Source organism: Cavia porcellus, unplaced genomic scaffold, assembly GCF_034190915.1.
Source record: "Cavia porcellus strain 051 isolate PalLab524CR breed Dunkin Hartley unplaced genomic scaffold, mCavPor4.1 scaffold_21, whole genome shotgun sequence".
Lineage (NCBI taxonomy): Eukaryota > Metazoa > Chordata > Mammalia > Rodentia > Caviidae > Cavia > Cavia porcellus.
This window is the reverse complement of record NW_026947504.1, coordinates 39,714,126-39,719,902: the sequence shown is the minus strand read 5'-3', so window position 1 is coordinate 39,719,902 and position 5,777 is coordinate 39,714,126. Positions and strand designations below refer to the sequence as shown.

The 5,777-nt window shown below is 44.9% G+C and overlaps 1 long non-coding RNA gene across 1 annotated transcript; it reads left to right on the top strand.

The window, feature by feature from the left end:
* The first annotated feature begins 2,317 nt into the window (after positions 1 to 2,317).
* Positions 2,318 to 4,346, top strand: LOC134471976 (uncharacterized). Its single transcript, XR_010041780.1, has 2 exons — positions 2,318 to 2,754; positions 3,366 to 4,346. It is a non-coding gene; the product is annotated as an uncharacterized LOC134471976 (long non-coding RNA).
* Positions 4,347 to 5,777: the final 1,431 nt, after the last annotated feature.

The following is a 5,777-nucleotide window of genomic DNA, read 5'->3' as shown; positions in this document are numbered from 1 at the left end:
TGTCTTGACTGATTTCATTCAAATCTGATATGTTTGATAGATAGTATCAAGTCTAAAAATATAGGCAATTACTCTGAAGACAATAAGATTCACTATGATACGCATTCTGGTTTGACTATTACTCTCTTTTGAAGTCTTATACTGTCTCCAATATTTTGTTTTTATTAATTTTGTTCTGTTATGCTATGTTTAATTTTATGGTACCTGATGATATGGGCAATTCTATTGAAGATAACAAGAAACATCATGGTAACCATTGTAGATCACCTTGTATTGTGGTTTTAAATCATGTACAATGTCCATCCTTTTGTTTTGAATGATCCCATTTTTTTGTCATTTGCTTCTATTCTTTTCAAAATAAAAAAAAATATAATAGTATCTGATGAGATGACAATTATTTTCTTAGATAAGATAAGATGATTCTTTTTTAGACTACACAATTTGTTAAATTCATTAAATTTGTTATATGAAGTCACTGGCTGAAATTAAAAAATAAACAAAATTTAAAACTCACTTTACTGAAAGTATTTCTGCAAACACATAAAGGCTAAAATCTATGATGATCACTCTGCATAGTATTGTTGACAGCTTGGATACAGTACATTTTCTCAATTTGTGTTACAAAGTCATCCTCATTTCACAGTGCTTTGCTTTGTTGCCCTTGCAGACACGATGGATTTTACAAATTGAAGGTTTGTGGCAAAGTGTGTTTGACAAGTCTGACAGCACCATTTTCCCAACAGCTCAGATGATTGTTAGTGTTTATTTTTACTTTTATTTTATGTTGGTACTGGAGGTTGAACTTAGGGCCTTTACAATGAACTACAACCCCTTTTCTGTTTTTATTTTGATTCCGAGTGTCACAAAGTCACAAGGTTGCCCAGGCTGGGCTCAAACTTGGCAATCCTCTTGCCTCAGCCTCCTAGAGTGCCGGGATTACAGTTGTGAGGGCCACACCCGGAAATTGGTAGCATTTGCTTAGCAACTAGGGTATGTAAATTGTGGATTTAGAAATAATGTTGTCAACACTTTATAGCGTGGCATAATGTGACTTTTTATGTGCAGCAGAAAACTAAAAACTTCACGCAGCTTGCTTTCTTGTGTCATTTGCTTTATGGTGTATTCTATAGTTATAGGATCTCTAAAGTATGACTATTACAGACACAGAAAAGACTGGCGTAAGGAAGGACAGCATGTGCAGTAGGAGGAGTACTCTGCAGAAACAAACAAAAAAATATGCATTGGTCTGCATTTCAGAGTAACCATCTAAAAAACATAGCTAGCTGCATACTCCAATTTCCTTTTCAGCTCATCAAACCCATAATCCATGCCATCTCCTGTATGCAGTAATTCAGCATTGGTAGAACATGCCCCTAGCAACCCTGATGGGGAGTCAAGAATTCCATGTGACTGAGAATCTAATTTGGAACTGCATTAATTTGTGCTAGACCATCTAATTAGCATTTTCAGGAACACTTTATATGTAAGCATTTTCTCTTGGACCAAGCACTGAAGTAACTCACTTAATCCAAATATCATTCGCATTCAGGGTCATCACGCCCCAGGGAAAGGGACAGTTGGTGTCCTCAGCCGAACTCCATCACCACCTCTAGCCTCACCCGCTTAGACATCTTTCCTTCCTCACATGCTGTTTTTTCTTACAAAACCTAGGGCAGTGATGGCAAACCTTTTAGAGGTGGGTACCCAAACTGCATCCCTAAATCCACTTATTTCTCACAGAGTGCCAACACTGCAATTAAACCTGAATACTGAGGTTTTAGCTTAGAAAAAAGAATTCACACATTACTATCTTTTGTCTCAAAAGAAAAACAAATAACACATGCGATAAGTTCTCCACCACTGATGGAGGGTCATATCTTTCCAAGAGATTTTGACAGCATAACTTTTTTTAAAAAATCATTTTGTATCTTTATTGAAGATTGGTTGACTGATTTGTGGTACTGGGCTTGAACCCATAGCCTCACACATGCTAGGCAAGCACACTACTACTGAGCTACGTGCCCATCCCTACACAGCTTTTTTAAAGAGGAGTCGGGGCTGGGGATTTAGCTCAGCGGCATAAGCGCCTTCCTTGCAAGTGTGCAGTTGAGAGTTCGATCCCTGGTACCGATAAAAACGAAAAAGACAAGAAAAAGAAAAAGAGGAGTCATACATTTTAGAATATTCTGGAATCACTGAACTATACCTAAGCTCAGGGGAAGCATGCAGACCCCCTCCCTCTGCTCTCGTCCCTCCTCACTGCTCAAGTGTTGGGAGCCGTGGCACTGTCAAGTCATCAGACGCGGTGATTGCGAGGCCTGTGGGAAAGTACAAAAGCCTGAGCTAGATTACCCCTCTCATCGAGCCTGCCTGTGTGGCACCTGTTTCTTATCACCCCACTAAGTTCCCGCCTCACAGGGTAGTCTGCCTAGCTATTAATCCTATATATAGCCAGTGCCTCCACCCCCGAGAGAGAGACTGAAGCACAAAAGGAGCCGCGGGGAGCGGACCGGTAGAGGCTTCGGGGCAGACTGAAGCACGGAAGGAGCCGCGGAGAGCGGACCGGTAGAGGCTTCGGGGCAGACTGTATAAGGAGAGAATAAAGAAAAGCCTGACCACCGCCAGACCTTGTCGTGTGTCTTTCCTGCCGGCCGGGAGCGACATCGACATTTGGTGGCCCGCACGGGGATTGATCAACCCCGAGACGCGGCGGTGGACTGCATTCTCCTACACAGTGCTGCAGCTGCAGGACAGGTGAGTAGAGGATAAGCCTGGGCCCTGGGTGGCGCGCACCTACAGGGTTTGTAGACTCCTCTCAACCTCACGCGTAAGTGGCGGGTTTCTTGGGCCTCACGCGGTGAGTATGAAACATAACACCAGAACTTAAGGTAATAAAAGAGTGTAAAACATAAACATAGAAGTAAAAATAACAGAAGATATATTAAAAATGGGAAACATGCCAAGTAAAGATACACAGCCTTGGTGTTGGTCCTTCGGAGACTCCTAAAGTCCAAGGACCTCAAGGTGGGGCGTAAGACTTTAGAAAATTTCCTTGCAGAGATTGACAGCTTTGCTCCCTGGTTTCTGCCTACAGGGCATATAAACCTGCCCTCCTGGGAAAAGTTGGGCAGAGACCTTTCCCTAGCAGAGCGGGAGGGTAGAGCTTCAGTCTCTGCTCGTCCATTGTGGGAAATGATACACACGTGCCTAAAGAGTGAGGGTAGTTACGGGGGGAGCTCTCAAGAACTTGTAGAAGTACGCGAGGTGTTTGAACAGGCACAGTGAGGAAGCTCCCGAGAAGGGTCCGTCAAGGAGGGCAGAGATACAAAAGAGGAAGCCGAGGCGCGGTTTGTGTCTTTCCGCAGGAATCGGGACGAGAGCCAATGTGGGTCCCAGAGAGGTTGACGCGACAAGTCCCTCGACTGAGGATCGGGCCTGTTCCACCAGAGGCCAACCGCAGACCCAACAACAAGATGAGCCCTAAAAGAACTGCAGGACAATCCCTTTTTGGGGGCCTGGAACGGCTTGCTCCCCTATGTGCTACCCTTGTATACGCATGGCTCGCTCGCATGGCCTACGACCGCGTTTAAAAGTGACAGGCTTCCCACATTCTCCTCCCTAGACAACAACATGTAGCAGGGTGGGTGAGTCAATGACGGGTAAGAGCGTGCCTCCCCAGCACAACTCAACCTAAGCCAGGCCCTACCCCGTTCCGCTCGAAAGCCGCTGGATTGTTAGATAAATTTCTCTCCGAGGGGATTCGTGGAGAGAAATGAGTGCATGCCTATGTGCAACCAGGTTCCGTCCGGTTCATTCCTGGCCCTAGAAAAAAGGACGAGGGCCTCAGGGCCTTGGTGGACCCTGGGACGGCCGACCAGGGTCTACGCTAAGGGCCTACGGTGGGCCTCAGTTCGGGGCATAGGCCTCTGCACTCTATCCAGGACGGGCTGCGATGCGCGTAGCCATCATTTAAAATAAAATAGGGGGAGATGTTGGGAGCCGTGGCACTGTCAAGTCATCAGACGCGGTGATTGCGAGGCCTGTGGGAAAGTACAAAAGCCTGAGCTAGATTACCCCTCTCATCGAGCCTGCCTGTGTGGCACCTGTTTCTTATCACCCCACTAAGTTCCCGCCTCACAGGGTAGTCTGCCTAGCTATTAATCCTATATATAGCCAGTGCCTCCACCCCCGAGAGAGAGACTGAAGCACAAAAGGAGCCGCGGGGAGCGGACCGGTAGAGGCTTCGGGGCAGACTGAAGCACGGAAGGAGCCGCAGAGAGCGGACCGGTAGAGGCTTCGGGGCAGACTGTATAAGGAGAGAATAAAGAAAAGCCTGACCACCGCCAGACCTTGTCGTGTGTCTTTCCTGCCGGCCGGGAGCGACATCGACACTCAAGTACCCAGGGAGAGTCTGAAAATGTCACCCGAAGGACCTCTTCCCACTTCCCAGGACCATCGGCCAGATTAACAGTTGGTTATTAGTCATTCCTAGTTGACTTGCATTTAGAGGATAGTTTGTAAAATAAGAAAAATACTTTCCCCTGATTTCCTTACTCTGAGGCTCTATTAATTTACTGAGAACCCTTGCCCAATTGCATTCTCACCCAAGGCTGCCTAGCAGACAACTGATTTGGAAAAGGGGGGTTGACTACATAAACCATATGACTTTAATGTTTTATAAAACACGTGGGCCTAATCGAGATAGTAGTTTATCACTTAGGGCTTAGAGCAAGCATAGAAAAGAGGTTGGTGTTTGCTATATTTGGTTCTTGAAAATTCAATGCATGGAAAAAGTCTGAAATAAATGAGAGTCATCCCAAATCAGTGTGTCAGCACTATTCAGGTGCCCCAATTCTACATAATCAAAAAAATATACATATACACTTGGAAAGCCACACTCTTAAAATACCTCAGGACAGCTCCATAGACACTAGGTACAGGGCTCCTGGACCATCTGATCACCCTGTGTGTAGGGGATGGTGTTCAGGTTTGAATACCCCAAAGGGAGAAACAAGGAGTAGGATCCAGGAGGGTCCAACCAGGGTTCATAAACCTCCCCAGAGAGTGTTACAGTCCTGGCTGTTCCCAGCAACCGGAGGAGTGGCCTTGCAAATTTTTGAGAAAGGCACTTTAAAGGACAGTGAGATGTTGCAAAGTCTTAAGCAAAGGTTTACGTGCATGATTCTAAGAAGAGAAATTGTTGGCTGTTGAGTTCAACGTTAATAGTCAAAAATATATATTAAAGTGTCTTTAGGCAGAAATTCATAAATTGCAAGGGCCTATACTGATGAATTCATGTTAATGCTGTATCTAGGGGCTCATGGCAACTGAACCCTTCTTTTCCCTAGGAGTGATGGTTTCAGGTTTACTGATTCAGTGCTCACAATGACTTCATAGAACAGATCTACCTCAGATGATGACAATCAATCATACTATTACCACGGTAGCAGGTAATTAATATAAAGTTTATTTCTGTCCTGGTTTATATTATTTTGTGTACAAAAGCTTCAGACTGTGGTGTGTACTCTCCCTAGAGCACATCTGTAGCCTAGCTCCCTTCAGCATATTACATGTGATTAATTTGTCTACACATTATCTTGCTGTTTGGGTTTTTCTGTCTAAAGACACCTTATGTAATGTGTATTATGAACTGTTAATATTGGACTCAGGTGCTGAGTAACTACTTTTCTGGCCAGCACAGATATAGCATATGGCACTACAAAGAAATCAAGAGGATCAGGCAGAGCTCCCCGAACTTTGCCACCCACACTCTGTCC